Genomic DNA, 19848 nt, shown 5'->3' with positions numbered 1-19848 from the left:
ATTTGAGAGTCTTGAGCTGTAGTGAGCCCAATATCGAACGGAACGGGGGGACTCGTTCCTCCCCGGGGCGTTCGGGGACGTCTACAGTTTCTGGCGACTCTGCTGGGGAATTTGAGAACTTGACTCGAACTCATGATATCTGTTTTTGACTACACTTATGTGTTTCTTTGTATTGCATTTGTATTGGTGCGCCTAAGACACCGTGTTTGCCATTTGCTATTCTTGAACGGTTTGCCGGAGGCTTGTCTTGTCAAGGCATGACCATAAGGCTGACCGGTTGTGGGCTCTGCCAGTATGGGAACACAAACCCCAGTTTTACCGAGGCACCCTTTTGACCATTCGACCTAGTGCATATTCGAAATCCGTATTGACCATTCCAAACTAGGACAGGTTGCTTACCCGTTTATATGTTGTTTGAAACCGCTGTGTGCGTAGTGAAACCCTAGCTCCTGACAAAATAGGACAGGGAAACCCTACCCCAACATTGGGGTGTTTTAGCTCTCACTTATTTGTTATGTGCTTTTAGAGTGCGTCTCTACTGGAATGCATATATCAGTTTGCAAGTTTGGGCATCAGGCCTGCGGGCACCAGTTCAGTACTTTGGGATTCAGTTCACCTGAGGGTATCAGTTTACGGGCAGAATTTTGGGCAGAATTCTGTAGGAGGCACAATCATTCAACTCTGCTCATATGGGTTATCGTGAAATCGGGCTGAGATGCTGCATGTTTTCTCTTTTACTAAGTAGTCTGGGAACCATGGCTTCAGAAGGCTCCGATATCCCTCGAGGTTCATCGAACTTGTGCTGATAGACTTTGTCAGGTCAGACATTCAGTTCAAGGGCAATCGGTGTTCCTTTGCCAGAGGCAGGATAAAAAGGCCAGTCAGGCACAAATCACCAGTTCAGCAGTTACCAGATCAGTGGCCCTTATCCACCCCACCAGTGAACAGTCAGGCTGAGGTCTCAGTTTCTACTGCAGGGATAGATACCAGCTTGTTAGATGGATCAGCAGAACATATCAGGGATGGAGGCAATGATGCACCAGATGCAAGAAAGTATGAAACTCATGCAGCAAGATGTTGTCCACCAAGCTGAATTCGCCAAACAGCAGGCTGCGGTCATGGCCCAACAGGCAGAGCTAATCACCAGATTGCAACAGCAAAACGGAGCATCTGCTTCGCATCAAGCTCCCCCCCCACCAGTAGATCCAATACCCGGGGAGACGCCAAATGTCCAAGAAGGTACGGACATTACGACAGGGCCGGCTCTGCCCCCAATCTTACCCCAGCTGTCTAAAGCACCAATCAACCCATCAGACTCTCCCTTTGAGTTCGAGGTAGACCATACAGCGTTGAAGTTGAGCAAGCTTAAAAAGTTGTTCAAGAAATCCCAGGGGGTAAAGTCCATCCCGGACATTGAGGACGGGTACACCGATGCAGCTGTGACACTGCCGGACAGGTTCAAGATGCCTCACATCGACCGTTTTGACGGGTCAGGAGATCCCATGGTCCACCTGAGTTTGTTTTCAGATGTTCTGCGCCTGATGGGCTTGACAAGATTACAGAAGCTTTCCCTTTTTGGCAGGACCCTGTCGGGTATTGCGGCCATCTGGTACGCCAAATTGGAGGATTCAGTGAAACGAAGCTGGGAGGAGATGGCCGAGGCCTTCGTCGCACAATATTCATACAATACCCAAATCGAGATTACGACCCATGATCTTGAGACGACGAGGCAGGAGCCTAAGGAGAGCTTCTCAGAATTCGTGGCCCGCTGGAGGGCCAAGGCCTCAATGATGACCATTAGGCCAACGGATAAGGATCAAATACGGATGGTTGTGCGCAACCTCCAGCCCAAACTAATACAGAAAATGATCGTGCTCCCCTTCCCTACCTTTTCAGATTTGCATGAGATGGGAGTACAGATCGAGGATGCTATGAAGCAGGGCCTCATTGACTAGGAGAAGGGGCAGCCCAGGAGGGCGTTTACCCGCAGTTCGAATGCGACCACCAGCGGTGACGCAACTGCAAGATCTTCCGAAGTGGGCATGGTCGCCACCACCACACCAAAAGCAGCCACCCCCTTTGTTGGTGCATCCACTTCAAACCCCCAAACTTCAGACTATCTACCTCAAGGCAAGAGGGTTTTCACCCCACTCTATATATCTTTGTCTAAAGCCCTGGGGGTCCTACTCAGGAAAGGACATCTGAAACCGTTAGAGCAACGGCCTCTACCGATCCTCTCCCTCCAAAACATGACCCGACTAAGTACTATGCTTTCCATCAACAAACCGGTCATGACACCGACAGTTGCGTCCGTCTCCGCCACGAGATACAAAATTGATTGACAACGGGGTCATCCCCGCACCAGGTCCTGCAAAGTCTATCGGCACTTGATCAGTGAACTTGTAGGGGATAATGTCATGTGATCGAGGGATGAACCACCTGCGGGCGGCGTTCAATTTATTTTAGATATGGTGTATGGCACGCACTGTTTTGAGCATTTGTGAATGCTGGTTTTTGTACATTTTGACTTAGGTATTGGGTCAGTCTTGTTGCTTTGTTTTTTAGTTTGTCTTTTTGTTTTAAGTCAGTCTCTTTTGTTTTAGGTTTGTCTTGTTGTATCGAGTCAGTCCTATTGTATAGGAGTCGGGTGATTCCGGGGGGTGTTATCTCGGGCATCACCATTTTGTTTTGTGTTTATCTTTTCGTTTTGTTTTGAGTCTGTTTCTGCCGGGGAGCCAGTTGTGCCAACAGATTTGAATAAAACAGCAGTGATTTTCACACTCTTGTGTTTGCTTCTGCCTTGTGCCAGTTGTGCCAGAAGGTTTGAATGAAACGGCAGTGCATTCCACCTGCTCTCTTGTGCCTTGAAATTTTTGCATTGACCTAAGTTTTTCAAAACTTCTTTCGAACACTACGGTGAAAACAAAGAGGAAGGAATTCCTCGGGATTTGCAAAACTTTGATCAAATTGAGAGAAAGAGAGGCGTGCTAAGCCCTTAATGAATGAAATCATGTTTGTTAACGTGAGTACTGAGAAGGATCCTGGCTTGATCCAGATTGGTCCCACACCGTCTTCAGCGCGAGCGATTAGTCGCTTTCTTAAAAGATTTCAAAAAAAAAAAAATGTTTTACGCGGTCCTACGAAGACCTGTGTGGAATCGTTCTTGAGATTGTGCAGCTTAGGATCACTCTCGGCCTCGGGACTCGACTCCTCATTTTCAAACCTTGGACTAGAACTCAGAAAGTTCAAAGGTCAACTACAATGTAAGGCCTGTGTGGCCGGATCCAGAGCAGCCAGTGAATTAGCGGCAACAAAGTCAGATCAAGAAGCTTGCGAAGCTAGATCAGGAGCACCCCTCGAACTAGGGGCAAGAATTTCAAATGTGCTCGAAGAGTCCAAGATGAAGATCGGCAAGAATGCCAAACCCCAGAAGGGAGGAAAGAAGAAGACATTGTTGAAGGACAACCGAGTTCCTATCCACAAACACTAGAGGCAAATTCGCTCTCCATTGGATGGACTCTTACATCGTCAGCGAACAACAGCCATTCTCCTGGATTCAGATGACTTCGGGATCTCAAAACCATTTGACATGGACAAAGCTATACTTTCACCCTTGAGAGGCTCGCTGGGCTGAAAACTTGGAAGGGCGGCCCAGGCAAAAGTTAGAGCAAGAAAAGAACAAAAAGAACAAAAAACAGAAAAGAACAAAAGAACAAAAAAGAAAGATGCAAAGAAAAGAACAAAAAAAGAAAATCAAAAAAGAAATGAAAAGAAAAGAAAAGAACACAAAAATTGAAAAGAAGAAAAACAGAGCTCGCAAGGTTGAAAACCCGCAAAGGGCGGCCTTGGCAAAAGTTAGAGCAAAAAGGAGAGGTTAAATACCCGAGTGTACCTTAACCCCGAACTACGTAAGGCTCGATTCCCATCTTTGGGATACGTAGGCAACTTCATTCTGAAGTCCAGCCATAAAACAATTCGATTGTGTCCATGCGATGGTTCTGGTCATCTTTGTCTTCTCTGTATCTGAAGATTTGGTTGTGTTCATCACTCTGAGGACCGCCTACAATGCGCTGCGGTGCCATCCAAACAAGGGGCAACTTTCCGTTGCCATTCAATGCGCCGCGGTGCCGTTCAAACAAGGGGCAACTTTTCGTTGCCATGCAGTTCCCCTCAAGCAAGGGGCAATTTTCCTTCGAATCTGAAGTTGTGCATCTCAAGAGCGGGTTTCGTGCTCGTTGAGCAGTGGCCGTTTGCAAAAATAGTTTTTGAGAATTTTTAATGAAGTTGACTGATTTTCTCTCAAAAATTATTCCATTTTTCCAAAACTGGACCATTTCTTGGTTCCCAAAAAGGGAAAATTTTCAGTGCTCACAGCCTAACTTGCATGATTTCAAATCAGAAAATCGAACAAGCGCGTTAATCTAACTCTCATTTTGATCAAAATTATTTTAGAAAGCCAAAACAAAAAATGGTCAAATTGATGAACTAGGGGCACAGTTGAGTCAGGCTTCCTGTCTTTTCCTCGTTGTCAATGCATTTGCCAGAAAGAGCACTCTACTTGCCAGAAAGGGCATCGTATTCGCCAGAAGAGGGCACAACTGGAGTTAGCAGAAAAGGGCTGAAAGCTCTCAACATCCTCCAAGCAGCGAGGTATCAAGCCAAGTGCAAAGCACGAACTGGACAGATCTTATCACGTCCAAACTCCCCAGCAAAGCATCATCAACTGATGTTAGCTGCAGATTTGCTACACATCCAGCCGCATCACAACCCCTCTGTGGGAGAAACTCACTGTTGTGAACAAGAAGAAGAATCTAGCGGAATGCTAGGGGCACGAGCCCACAATTTGCTGTTTATTTATCAACTACCCAGGGGAGGGATGAAAAATGAGAGATTGAAGAATAGAGAGATGTGCGATGAGAGGAAAAGTGAGAAGAGGGCTTTTTTAGAAAAACAGAGCTTGAGGGCTGAGTGATGTGAGAACCACAAATGAGAGAGGGTGGAAAACACTACCCGGTGAAACAGGCTCCCTGTGCACGTCTGAGTGTCGTGTCTTTTTGTTTTATCTCGATTCTTGTTTTGAGTCGTTTCGAGTGTTACTCGATATGTCTAGGTTGTGTGCCTTTTATTTCCTTGTTGAGTCGTTTTGGCTGTGGTCAGTTGTAGGCTCAATGCCCGGTCGAGAACTCATTCTCAAATTCAAAAATGAATCGTTTTGTGCTTAGAGTGTCGTGCCGTTCTCCACATCTGTGCAAAACAAGATTCGTTTTTTCATAAAACCGCACGGTTCAACCCAGGTCATGTGAGAACAGTAAAACCAGGACCTATCTGAAGCAATATGGGTTCCAGACTGCAATGCAAAAGAAAAGAGGGAAAATCAAAGCATCTGAGTGTGTTTCACCTTCAGCAAATTCCGTGATTGTACTCCGGATGGACCTCCTCAGGCCTTGTCACTACTCTGAAGCATGAGTGTATCTCGGCCCCAAGCTTAAGCCTATTTCAAGTCAGAATGGCAATTAAAGCAGCAGCAGATGTTACCTCTCTCTCTGGTATGAATAGGGTGTGCCCTTTCTTTTTGAGCTGAGTGTGTTGCAAACCCCTCCGAAAGGTAAATCAGAGGCCGCGTTTGAATTTGGTCTCGCACGTTCCATTTGCATCGTGATGCATGTTCTACTTGCATTGTTATGCACCAATTCACTTGTGATAATCATTCTTTCTCTTCGCGCGTGCAACGAGTTAGACCTTCTCTGGTTAAGAGCATTTGGAATACGTTTCAATACTCACACCATTCTGAAACACCAGGATACGTCCCTACGTTTCTCTCTTTCCGAAACACCGGGATACGTCCCTATGTTTCTCCCTTTATTCTGAAACACCGGGATACGTCCCTACGTTTCTCTCTTTCCGAAACACCGGGATACGTCCCTACGTTTCTCTCTTTCCGAAACACCGGGATACGTCCCTATGTTTCTCCCTTTATTCTGAAACAACGGGATACGTCCCTATGTTTCTCTCTTTCCGAAACACCGGGATACGTCCTTATGTTTCTCCCTTTATTCTGAAACACCGGGATACGTCCCTATGTTTCTCTCTTTCTGAAACACCGAGATACGTCCCTACGTTTCTCTCTTTCCGAAACACCGGGATACGTCCCTATGTTTCTCCCTTTATTCTGAAACACCGGGATACGTCCCTACGTTTCTCTCTTTTCGAAACACCGGGATACGTCCCTATGTTTCTCCCTTTATTCTGAAACACCGGGATACGTCCCTATGTTTCTCTCTTTCCGAAACACCGGGATACGTCCCTATGTTTCTCCCTTTATTCTGAAACACCGGGATACGTCCCTACGTTTCTCTATTTTCGAAACACTGGGATACGTCCCTATGTTTCTCCCTTTATTCTGAAACACCGGGATACGTCCCTACGTTTCTCTCTTTCTGAAACACCGGGATACGTCCCTATGTTTCTCCCTTTATTCTGAAACACCGGGATACGTCCCTATGTTTCTCCCTCTTCGGTTAAAAGTGTTCGGAATACGTTCCAATACTCACACCATTCTAAAACACCAGGATACGCCCCTATGTTTCTCCCTCTTCGATTAAAAGTGTTCGGAATACGTTCCAATGCTTACACCATTCTGAAACACTAGGATACGTCCCTATGTTTCTCCCTCTTCGGTTAAAAGTGTTCGAAATACGTTCCAATGCTTACACCATTCTGAAACACCGGGATACGTCCCTATGTTTCTCCCTCTTCGGTTAAAAGTGTTCGGAATACGTTCCAATGCTTACACCATTCTGAAACACTGGGACACATCCCTATGTTTCTCTCTCTTCGGTTAAAAGTGTTCGGAATACGTTCCAATGCTTACACCATTCTGAAACATCGGGATACGTCCCTATGTTTCTCCCTTTATTCTGAAACACCGGGATACGTCCCTATGTTTCTCCCTTTATTCTGAAACATCGGGATACGTCCCTATGTTTCTCCCTTTATTCTGAAACACCGGGATACGTCCCTACGTTTCTCTCTTTCTGAAACACCGAGATACGTCCCTATGTTTCTCCCTTTATTCTGAAACACCGGGATACGTCCCTATGTTTCTCCCTCTTCGATTAAAAGTGTTCGGAATATGTTCCAATGCTTACACCATTTTGAAACACCGGGATACGTCCCTATGTTTCTCCCACTTCGGTTAAAAGTGTTCAGAATACGTTCCAATGCTTACACCATTCTGAAATACCGGGATACGTCCCTATGTTTCTCCCTCTTCGGTTAAAAGTGTTCGGAATACATTCCAATACTCACACCATTCTGAAACACCGGGATACGTCCCTATGTTTCTCCCTCTTCGGTTAAAAGTGTTCGGAATACGTTCCAATGCTTACACCATTCTGAAACACCGGGATACGTCCCTACATTTCTCCCCCTTCGGTTAAAAGCGTTCGAAATACGTTCCAATGCTTATACCATTCTGAAACACTAGGATAAGTCCCTATGTTTCTCTCTTTGTCCACTTCCTCACACGATTTCAGCGTGTCTGGAATTTATCCTAGGATGCATGGAGCGCGCTCCTGATTAATTTTCTTTATTCTTCCTCCACTCACGAGTCCAATGTGGTTGGAGTATGTCACCATTTTGCATCTATTGTACTCTCTGTTGCATCGCATCTATTATCTATTACACCACATCTATTACATTGTATCTATTTTACTGTCTGGTCTAGGGGACCTTAAATCCTCCGGTCTAAGGAGACCTTAAATCCTGCATCTTTATTCGCACTGTCTTGTGCACTCCCTGGTCTAGGAGACCCTAAATCCTCTAAAGGTGCAATTCCTTTGGTGTTTGTCGTGCCCGAACGACTTCCTGTGGTCTGGTATAGCCACCTGCCTGTGTTAGCAGTGAGTTCCTAGGAGATCAACTGAGACGGTGGAAACTAGAGTTCGAATGGCTCTTGCCTAGAATGCAAAGGTTCGGAATTTCCGAGACTAAAGTCTGGTTTAAATACCCAGAGGTATATCCTCGGCTTGAAATATGTATGACAGCCCCATAGATTGAGATAGCATGTGTATGCGCCTCAATTCTGGATACTGAACCAACCTAGTCTGTCACCTTGTTGGAGAATAGGGAAAACTGCGACCATAGTCAGGGAGAAAAGTAGTACCTGCGGTTCAACTAAGGAGAAGCGAAAGATCCCCAGCAGCATGAGGTAAGTCATTGCCAATTGCCCCTGTAAGGTACCTTTACCTCTTAGCTATTACATTGCATTTTAGCCACTACATTACAGTGCATTGCATAAATCCTCAATTTTCAAACTAGCTGCGCGTAGCGTATAAGTCCAATTATCAAACCGGCTTCGCGTAGCGTATAAGTCCAATTATCAAACCGGCTTCGCGTAGCGTATAAGTCCAATTATCAAACCAGCTTCGTGTAGCGTATAAGTCCAATTTTCAAACCAGCTTCGCGTAGCGTATAAGTCCAATTATCAAAATCTTCCTGCATATCATTTTGCATCTTGCCCCCCTGCCTACGAGCATGCCGGCGGGCACATCTTTGTTATCTCACCTGTTTGTCTAAGTCTTCGGCCTTGTCAAAAATGGGTCGTCTCTGGGCTTTGACAATCACTCCCGTCACTTATAACTTTCGAGTTCTGTCAAAGAGGGGCAACTGTAGACACCCCATTTTTGACCGACCTTAAGACTTAGACGTCACCGATTGAGCGCTCGGTGATGGTGCATATTGTGCTCGTTCAAAAGTTTCAGAGTCTCGGCCGCGAGCCTTGCCTCCGGACTTCCGGACTCTTTCTTGCTTTGCCTCGGTTTGCGAACCAGGCTCTGTTTTCTCTGTTTTCTCTGTTTTCTCTTCCCGAAGGGAGGGAGAGGTCTCGTAGATCATCTCTCAGTGGCCGTAGGCTACGTTTCGTGGTCGTAGGCCATTTTGCCCGTTCGGAGTCTGGTTTCCGGTTTTTCAGAGCCGTTGGCCGTGTGCCTCGGTTCGGGACAGCTTAACCACCTCCGTTTTCTCCGGTTTTTGGCATGCATCTTATTTGCTCCCTTTTGAGGGACACTGTGGCTCGAGACACTACAAGAATTAACACTTTTGGCAACAAAAAAATTGGTCGCTAAAAGTCTATTTTTGGTCGGCAAAAGTTATCCGCGACCAAATTTTTTGGTCGCTACTTTGGTCGCCAATTGAGGGTCGGCAAAAGTAATTCGCGACCAAAATTATGGTTGGTCGGCAAAAGTTGGATTTTGCCGACTAAATTTTTGGTCGCTAAATATTTAATTACCGCGACTAATTCATTTTGTCGCTAAAACACTTTGGTCGCGAAAAGTCACCTTTTGCCGACCAAATTTCTTAGTCGCCAATTGACACATTTCCCGACCAAAAAGTTTGGTCGCCAATTGTGACATTTTGCGACCAAATTTTTTGGTCGCCAATTGTGACATTCTGCGACCAAAATTAGTTTGGTCGCCAATTGTTACTTTTCGCGACCAAAACTGTTGGTCGGCAAAAGTGAGTTTCCACGACCAACAAAATTTTTGGTCGGCAATAGATGTATTTTTTGCGACCAAAACTCTTGGTCGGCAATTGTCATTTTTTGCGAAAAAAAATAATTTTGGATGTCGCGACTAATAAATTGGTCGTCAAAGTAAGAAAACAATACACCTGTAATGATGTTATAATTCAATCAATCCATAATAAACTTATAATTTTAAAGCATCATTCAAATTAACTGAATTATTAACATTTGACACAATACATAATTCATTAACATTCGACACAATACAACTATTCTAAGTTTTCAATTCATATTCAACACAATACATTAAGTTGCCTTGATAGCCAATCAAAAAGATCCACTAAGTTTTAATTCATTAACTATTCAACACAATACATAATTCATATTCTAAGTTTTAATCCACTAAGTTGCCTTGATAGCCAATCAAAAAGATCCTTGCGCCCTTTCGTGCCAAGCTTCGCATCCATCAAAGCAGTAGTGATGTAAGGCACCTAATAAAGAAACAGAATTGGAAAATTTATCAGAGAAGCATGATAGTGGCAGCAACATTGGATTGCAAACCCGTATCTTTGCAAAAATCAATTAAATCCTATAAACATGTACATCGTATTAAGACAACTAGCTGGCATAATAAAACTGTACCTGTTGTTGTACCTGCAAATTTCAATACACGATGATTAATAAGCTAGTAGCCATAACAACCCTGCCAGTAAGATAAGCAAAAAAGTTAAATACCTATGTCATTGTCAAATCCTACTCCAACACAAATAAAATTCAATGATTGCTAATTGGAGGTTGAGCAGTTCTATCAGACACTAATTACTTCTCTAGGTAGCATATCTTACAAATGATGAGTTATTGAAGACCTAACATGAACTTATTCGGGCATAGTTAACTATCAAAGCTCCATTAACTTTAAATGACCTAAAATTTGCAATTCACCTGAAGTGGGCCCTTCAGCACAATAAATATTTTCTTACTTTCCAATTTCCCAATAGGTAACATAGCACATAAATTCGAGGAATGGCACAAGTGACGTTCCATACAGTGGTAAACCCAACGTCATAAACTTTGACGCTCTTTCATTCTTCCCTTCATGATCACCAAAACTCATGGTACATGTTCAAGAGAAATCAGAAAAACTAAGTATAAACATTGGACATGGAGAGAGAATAACCTTCCAGCCGTTCTTTCCATACAGCACTCTTCAATTGTGAAACACTATCAGCATTTACTCCTACTGACAGTGATGAATTGCATTACTCATATATATATAGTGTTGTGGGTTATCATGAAAAATTAGATTTTATTATTTTGTCCAAAAAGATAACTTACTTGAAGAACAATCATAATTTAAAAATGAAAAGAAAAGAAGATGGTATTAACTGATAGGAACAACGTCGTGCAAATAAAACTACATATTCAGGCATTTGACAAAAAAAATTAATTAAAAATACCAGACAGTAAAAATTGTTAGGCTGACGCTGTCAAACAAAGCAAAAATGACACCCCCACAAAAATTACTACTTTCTTTATAATTATTTACGCCATGTAATTTCCCCTTCAATATATATATATATATATATATAAATGTAGTACAGCAAATCATAGCGAATGCGACCGTCCTGATGCTGTCAAACAATTTAATTGTTAGGTTGCAAAAGCCACCAATTTATACTGAGGCATAAATAAATACATCCATATAGTTTATTTATTTATATATATTTTCCACTGATTCTATTCTAGTCCCAATAATTATAATTTGAATACAAAAATTTGGTATTTGAGTCCAGCATGAAGACAAATTATATACCTAATAAGCACGGTCAACCCTTTAATAATTACCTAATAAGTTCATAAACTTCAATAATTAATAAGTTTTAAATTTGGTATTTTGGTGGACGATTAATAATTCAATTTCTAAGAGAATAATCTGTGTTGATAGACTGTTAGTGAAGCAAAAAGACAAAAGTTTGATTTTCAAGATAATTTTTACACATTTCTAAACACTTTTACATATTTCTATACACTTTTACCAATTTCAATACACTTTTTACGCATCTACCAACATTAATGACAACCCTATGGGCAGTCGTTAGCATTTTCCAATAATTATTTGTATAACCAAAATGTATACCACTATAAAGATGTATATGAAGATTTTTACTATGTTTTCCAACAGGACACTTAGCAATTGAACCATTTCTACATCTAAAAGTATATTGAGATTGTATCAATCCTCTAATGTTATTAATATGAGTGTAGCCATCTCACACCACAAAGAATTAGTTTCCTAGATTGAAGTCCATTTTCCTTTTTTTTTTGAACAGCAAAGATAAAGATTTATTGATGATAAAGCAAAAAACATGCAAAATTACATCAACAAATCGGAAAGTGCACAAAGATTGGTGAGAAGTCAATCAAGAGCAACCAAAAGATGAAAAATAGAACAATAACACAGCAAAAACAGCTTCGAACAGTAGGCCAAACAGAACAACTTCAAAGCAGAACATAAACAACTTATGCATACCCTGTTATAAAGGAGCTTATGCACCATCGCCCCTTGGTAGAAGCCGCTGCACAAAATCTGTCATTGAGGGTGGGACAACTCTGTCATTCATACCCTGTTCAGTACAAGAAAATTCAGAGGAAGGGGAAAAAAAAAGGTCAGCATAAGTGAATCTATATGATTTAGATTGGTAATCCTTCTGAAAAACAAGTGCAACACAAATAATACAGAATCCTGCTCCTCCTAATTCCAAAGTGACTATTGCAGACCAATGTTCAACATAATCAAGACATGAACTAACTTACAAACCCTAGACCAGTGTAAAAGCCTAAAAAAGTCTAGTTTTACAAAAATTTCAGTGGGTACAATATTTGCATGCATAACAAGAACCACACCATCAAATTACATTATAACAAGGCACAATAATAATCAGATTCAAATGATTGGATTTGACAACTTACATGAAGTGTGACAATTGCATTTGGATTTTTCTCCACTGCATAAACTCTCAACTTCCGTCCAGTTTCTTCAGCTACCTATTATGAAGATAAGAAAAGCAAAATAAGGTTTTTAACAAAAAAGATCAAAGTTGCAATAAAATCAAGCAGCCCCTTTTAGAAACATAAGCCACAACTAATATGAAAAAACTATAAAGCAAAGTAGTGCAAGCACGACTCCCAAGGAATTGAGCATTGATGTATGTACACTAATTATGACATCCTAGATGTTTAAAATAGTTTCTTTTATATACATCTATGAGTGTGTATATATAACCAAAAGCTTTTCTAACACAGGTCGAACACGTAAATATCGACATCTCTCTTGATTTTCCATTTCAAGGAAGTCGACATTTTAGCATTTAGCATTTATGTAATATGTCAAATCCAAATTTTGTGCTTGCATCCATGTTCATCTCCTTGCAACATAGACATAAGAGTAGACCTGCAACGATGCTCTAACAAGAGGTCCACGTCCAGCTCCCACAACCATCAGTACCTACAACACGAGAACAGAAGTGTCATGACCTTCACTGTCAAACTGCAACACATGCCATAATTGCTGATAAGATATTAAGACAACGAGAATGAACTCAGCTATACTTTATTCCGACACATATATTTGAATAAGTGCTGAACTCTTCCATTCAAATATTTGAATAATTTATGCCAAGTTTAATACGGCTTAAAGAATATTAACCACCAGCCTTCAGTACCAATTACCACCCCAGCCACCATCACCAACTTACTGTCAATGTGATTTACAGCCAACTCTGAACTTCCTGTGGGAAGGCTGTGCTCTGGTTTCCCAGAAACTACTGCCTGAGGAAGACATTGCAAAAGAGAAAGATCAGCATATATTGCGAAATGACAATGTCATGTAGAAAATCATAAGAAAGAACAACTTTTGTTTCTGCAATAGGCCTAAATTAATCACCTACTATGTCTTAAATTATTGTGAATCTATGTTATAAGGACTCAAGTATGGGCATTAGGTGCCAGTATGTATACGTGTCAAATTTATCTAATTCGCAATCCCAATTTCATAATTATTTTATTTATTAATTATTTAAAGGTAAAATATGTTACCAAAACATGGCTTTTTTTACGCATATGATGGGAGTTTTATGCATAGTTTTGTAGTAAGCTCTACAACTTAAACATATTTGTTGGGCATGTCCAACTAGACATGTCAGAAACATATCCCATACCTTAGTGACAAGTGTACGACAGAGGTACTTGACAAATTTTAAATGGTACAATGGAAAAGATGCAAAAGAAAGGAACGAAAGAAATTTTAACATTTGCGCCATCGTATAAAATTGGAAATGAATCAAAAAACTATTGGAACATTCCAGCTACAAAAGAAAAATCAATCATCACAAAATCTGCATTACATTGAATGGCCAACTACCAATTTTGTTTCAATTAAGCACCTTAACATTATATAACTGAAATGACAGATTCTGAATGCCTACTCCTTCCCCCCCCCCCCCCCGGAACAAAAAAGAAGGAAAAGAAAAGAAAATAGACTTTGTGCAGCAAGAAACATTGCCACAGAATAAAGAATAGAATATAGATATTTATATGACAGTTGTCAGTTATCCCACTGATTTCCCAAAAATAATATTTGAAATCTTAATAACAGCAACATTCTACAACAAAGTATAACACAGTAATCATTAAAAACATAATTTTGAGATCCAAGTGTCTCTTCAGCACTAAAATTTGATATACAGAAAATGACAACGCTACCTGTATTGAATGGTTAAAAAACACAGACAACAGCTTTTGGTGACACTTTGACAGACACGGATATCCCCGAGCATTTGTTAGAAAAGACTGGCAAATCAACAGTCACAAATGTGAGTGTATGAGTCACAGAGACTGCATGAAATACTACTTAAGCTTAGAAAAGGTATAATCGATAAACCCTTTACACTGGTATGAATTATAGCTGCTCTAACAGATTCCCCAAACCATCTTCCAATTGAATTTGATGAAGGCAGTGAACTCCCAATGAAAAGATTGGTCACGTGTCAAACCATAGAATTACTGGTGGTTCTGGAGTACTGACCACTGAAACTTCACATCATTTAAGTACTTCTGCATTCAAAGAAAGATAGATAGATATGGGTAGGGATCCATTTACACCTGCTGTAAGACATTTTTATTCTTACACACATCTATAACATTTTATGCAAGCCACCTTTCACAAATCCTGCCGATGGATTTCATGCTCAACTTTTTCCATTCATGCGTGCCAAGTATTAGATCAATCAGCAATAAAAAAAAAAAAAAAAATTAGGCTATCCATACACTTGCATTTTGTGTATAATATGACTATATATATGAAAGCGATACGGATTAGAAAACTCTTGACCTTCAATTTAACTGAAATTTGGCAAGATTGAAAGGTATAAGATAAGCATGAAATACAAAGGTAGGATTTGTGAAAGTTTACACACAAGTTACAGAGGGGTGTAAATAAAAATTTTACACTAGGTGGAAACAGATACATCTCCTATATATAAATTAATGTTTATATATACTCACAAAACATCAAGGGCAATGGACAACTGACTGTGATGTTCACATAGAAGACGGAACAAAACACAGTATTCCAAGTGAGACAAAAATTTAAAAATAAACAAATAATTAATTAAAATCCATAAAATCAACAGCAAAATCCAAGAAATTTTCCTCAGAAAAGAATCAAATCATATACCACATTCATATAAATACTAGAATCAAACTTAAGAAAAAAAAAAAAAGAGACAGAGATCGTAAATTAGATAATCAATGCGAATTTTCTTTCTTTCTTTCCTCCAAACATTTTAACATAGACCAAAAAACAAACACCTTATAGGCATGCCAAACACTAAGGAGAGACCATATGACTACTATCATTGATACATACAAACACTCTATTGCGTGTGTGTATATATATATAGATGTAGAGTTCATCAATACCTGGTAAGGAGAGGCCAAACACACAAGCACATACTATATATGTACCTGGTAAGGATAGACCAAACACACAAGCACAAACACTATATATATATATATATATATAGAGAGAGAGAGAGAGAATAAGAACACCATGCCACCAATACCACTTAAAAATTGAAATGTTTTTTGAAAAACGAGATGGTGAGGTTGGACAATGAAGGGGCAAAGATCTGAGAAGTTGAAAATTATAGTTAGGGTTTGAAATTGGGGAAACGAGAGAGAGAGAGAGAGAGAGAGAGAGAGAGAGAGCGTGTTTATCTGAGATTGAGAGGATTAGCAATGGTAGAGTGTAGGCGGCTCCACACACTACCACCGAACATCCTTCCTCTCTCCGCCAAACCCATTGCTGCTCCGCCACTGCTCCTGTTTCGTTTCGTGTTAGCGCCTTCTTCGAGTTTGCTCTCTGCTTTGGCCAGTTCGGCGCCGACCTTACAGTGGGGAAACAGAGCGACACGACCATGGTGTGAGACATTTTTGGTGGTAGTGATTTTGAATGGTGGCCTAGGGTTTGTGTTTATGTGAATGTCAAAGAGAAACAGAAATAGACAGAGAGCAAAGAGAGAAACAGAGAATACATTGTGGGCAACGGTGAGAGAGAGGGAGAAGGAGAGCTTCCGAATTTTTTTTTATTTGTTCGGTGTTTATGTCTTCCACGTTTCAAATTTCCCTCCCAAATTTTAGGCGACCAAAAGACAATATTAGTCACAAAAAAGGTACCTTCGCCGACAAATTTTTTTAGTCGCAAAATCTTAATCAACGGCGACTAAAATATTAGTCGCTAAAAGTACTAATTTGGCGACTAATTTTTTTTGGTTGCTGAAAATAAGTTTTTAGCGACCAAATTTTTGGTCGCCAAAAAATATGTGACCTTTTGCGACTAAATTTGTAGTTGGTCGGCAAAAGTATACCACTTTCTGCGACCAACTCATTTTTTGGTCGGCAAAATATAACCTTCTGCGACCAATAATATTTGGTCGCCAAAAATAATGATCATTCGCGACTAATTAATATTTGGTCGTCAAATGTCTTTTTTTTGCGACCAAATTTTTTTTGGTCGGCAAAAGTGGTCGCAAAATATGTAAATTCTTGTAGTGAGAGACCAACTTCGTGGCCGAACGCCACTTCCGGTGCCTAACAGTCAGTTTTTGGGGCCTCGGGCTGCGTGTTTCGGCCCCCGAACCTTCATTTTGCATCGGTTTGAGTTCATTTTTGGCAGGGACCTCTATTTCATTGCTAAGAAGGTCGTAGAAGGGTGGGAGGCCAGCAATTGTTCTGACAACCAGTTTTATTCCTCCATCGTCCTCCGTCGCCCGTTTTTCTCACTTAAAAGCCAATGTTGACCACCCTAAGGCCACTTTTTCTTGTGCCAAACCACATATTTGTGTTGTACACACCTGGAAGGCCACCAATATCACATGGCTGGCCAGTAATTGTGTGTGACCCTTTTGAACCCCTCCTAAAAGTGGGCTTTTCTCTCTCCTGATTTACTTTCTCTAGTTTTTGACCACATGGTTGTGTTGTGCACACATGGAAGGCCTTCTTTTTGGCATGGCCGGCCATCAATCATGATTGACCCTTTTGGCCCTTGGCCGGCCGGCCATGGGGAAGGCTGGCCAGCCACCTAAACCCTAGAAAAGCAGCTGGCCATGATCCTCTCTCCAGGTACTTTACATAAATGTATTCTGTTTCCCCCCAGATTTTGTATCCGGGGGGCTGCACTTTTGGGGGGAAACTTGAATCCATTTCCCCCATTTTTCCCCCTCTTTTTCTTATATAACAGCAGCTCCAGCTCCCATCTGAGGGTTACAAAAATTTGCCTTAGGCCCTTGTATTGTATCTCTCTCTCTCTCTACACTCCAACCCTCAAAATCCCTCAAACCCTACACCATTTCTACACCACTACCTAGCACCAGACCACCACCATCCATCCTAGCCACTTGGAGCTGTCTTCCAGAGCTAAGGAGCCACCAAACTCAAGCCAAGAGTTGTCAAAGACTTGGTCTTCAAGGGTAAGCCCTCTCCTCCCTCTTTCTTGCTCTATTTTGTTCTATATCTAAGCCATACTTGCTTACATTTTTGGGCTCCGACCCTAACTGAAAATAGCATTTTTTTGAGGTCTTTTTCATGTTTGTTTAAGGGCCTCTCCCTGTTTGAGGCTTCCTTTTTACACTTTCTTCTTTACCTCTCTTGTATGCCTTTTTCTTGCATAGTATTTTAGGCCTATTTATAAACTGTTTTGAGCTTGGTTGTAAATTTTAGAGTGGCCTATTTTGAGTCCTTATTCAACATCATTGAAGGGCTCTTCACTGTTTGAGACTTCCATCTGTCACTTGCCTCTTTATCTCTCTTTTGGCCATATTTTTGCATGTTTTTTTAGACCCTTGTTCTTATATTTTTGGGCTCTAGTCCGAACTGTAAATAGCCTTATTTTGACCCCCTATTCATGTTTTATTAAGGGTATTTTGCTGTTTGAGGCTCCCTTTTTGCTCTTTGTGTTTAAACCTCTTTTTAGGCCTTATTTTGCATAGTATTTTAAGCTTGCATGTGCATTGTTTTGGGTTTGGTAAATAACTTTAAAACACCATGTTTTGGGCCTTTCTTCAACTTTTTTGAAGGGCCCTCCTATGTTTGAGGCCATAAACCATCACTTGCTTCTTTGTCTCCCTTTTGGTCCATTTCTTGCACAATGTTTTAGGCCTGTTTTTGTTTAGATCCGTGGCTTGTTGTAAACTGTAAGGTGCTTCATTTTGAGCCCTTCTTCAACTTTGTTGAAGGGATCTTAGCCATTTGGGGTCAGAAACTGCTACTTGCTTCATTATCTCTCTTTTGGGGCCATTTTTTCATGTTAACTTAGCCCTATTTTTGTTCACTTTTTGGCTTTGCTTAAAACTGTAAATATGCTTGTTTTTGAGCTGTCTTGATTCTTTCTTCACACTTCATGTTCAAATAATGCATGTTTTGTATAGCTATAGGTCATTGAGCATGCCTAGTTTCGCGTTTCGGGCCTCATTTCATGCATCGGGTGCCATATTCCCATGTTTCGGGGCTGTTTTGCATCTTATTTTGCTACTAAAATTTGCATGCTAGTATGCCATATTCCATGCCTTGCCATGTCTTGTTAGAGTGGCATTTGGTGCCTTAGGATCGGTCCTCAGTTTGCGTGCATATGTGCACGCATTTCGAGTGTCTCATTTTCATCTAATGGCCTCCTATGTGAGTGTGGCTGAGGTCCACTTGTGTTGGTGTAAGTCCATTATGCATTGTGTATGCCATTTCATTTCGTAGCATTGCGTATGCTAGGTTGTATGTTAACGCATTGCGTATGCCACGTTACCTCGTGCATTGTGTATGCCATTTCATTTCGTAGCATTGCGTATGCTAGGTTGTATGTTAGTGCATTGCGTATGCCATGTTACCTCATGCATCGTGTATGCCGTTTCATAGCATTGTGTATGTTAGGTTGTATCTTAGTTGCATTCCATACATATCATGCATATTGCATCGTGCTTGGGATAGGAGTTAGCCCGAGCACGGGAAACGAGGTACGTTTCGTACTCCGAGTGACGGAACGTATCTCAATTCCCAGTGACCGACACTCTGGATTATCCATGATGGAGTTTAGGTCTTGTTGTGTCCATATGTGCATTCATTCTATATTGAGTTGCACAATTCGACTCATCGGCCATCATGTATCGAGATGCGTGATTGGTGGCATGAGGATCGAGAACTACACTCCCTGAAGGGTAGTCATGCATACATATGTGAAAATACTTTGCCATGCCCCTTTCTTGCTCTCTGTTACAGCAAATCAAGAATCAGCAGCCTTCCGAGGCTTGGCACGCATCCCGAGAACAATTACAAACAGAGGCAAACCGGGGCATCGCAAGGGATTCTCCGCACAAGGCAACCCGGACATGCATCATTCATCATCCGAAGCGGAGTCGAGGCAGTCCCTAGCTTGCATGCCAATTTACAGCTTTCTTAGTTTAATTTGTAAATTAATTAGGATTTTGTATTTATTAGGGACTGTATTATTTATTCATTTGGGATTGTATTATTCTTTCGGACCCTCTGCGCGAGGGCAATGTTGTAATAAGTGTGCGTGTGTGTGATGTATGTCTTCCAACCCCACGTCTTTCTCTCTTTTATTTACTCGCTTATGATGGTTAGATTAGGGCATGTTTCAATTAGCATACAGTATGATAGCATGTTTGCATTCATTCATCTGTTTTGCATGCACCGGGCTCGGCGCATCATACTAACTGCATTGTATTTTCAATTCCAAGTTGAATACATGTTAGCTGTAG

General features: G+C 41.2%; 2 long non-coding RNA genes across 3 annotated transcripts; both read right to left on the bottom strand.

The window, feature by feature from the left end:
* Nucleotides 1-9713: 9713 nt before the first annotated feature.
* Nucleotides 9714-10275, bottom strand: LOC145790171 (uncharacterized). Its single transcript, XR_014328819.1, has 2 exons — nucleotides 10166-10275; nucleotides 9714-10014 (listed from the first exon to the last, which is right to left on the bottom strand). It is a non-coding gene; the product is annotated as an uncharacterized LOC145790171 (long non-coding RNA).
* A 1747-nt stretch (nucleotides 10276-12022) lies between these two features.
* On the bottom strand, nucleotides 12023-16160 carry LOC145790170 (uncharacterized). 2 transcript variants are annotated; one of them, XR_014328818.1, is made up of 6 exons: nucleotides 14463-16160; nucleotides 14285-14371; nucleotides 13279-13351; nucleotides 12975-13028; nucleotides 12494-12568; nucleotides 12023-12147 (listed from the first exon to the last, which is right to left on the bottom strand). It is a non-coding gene; the product is annotated as an uncharacterized LOC145790170 (long non-coding RNA). The 2 variants fall into 2 exon arrangements; XR_014328817.1 differs by having other exon boundaries at nucleotides 14470-16157.
* Nucleotides 16161-19848: the final 3688 nt, after the last annotated feature.

Source organism: Camellia sinensis, chromosome 5 (assembly GCF_055761805.1).
Source record: "Camellia sinensis isolate YWXY chromosome 5, ASM5576180v1, whole genome shotgun sequence".
NCBI classification, from domain to species: domain Eukaryota; kingdom Viridiplantae; phylum Streptophyta; class Magnoliopsida; order Ericales; family Theaceae; genus Camellia; species Camellia sinensis.
This window is presented reverse-complemented; position numbering and strand designations above follow the sequence as displayed.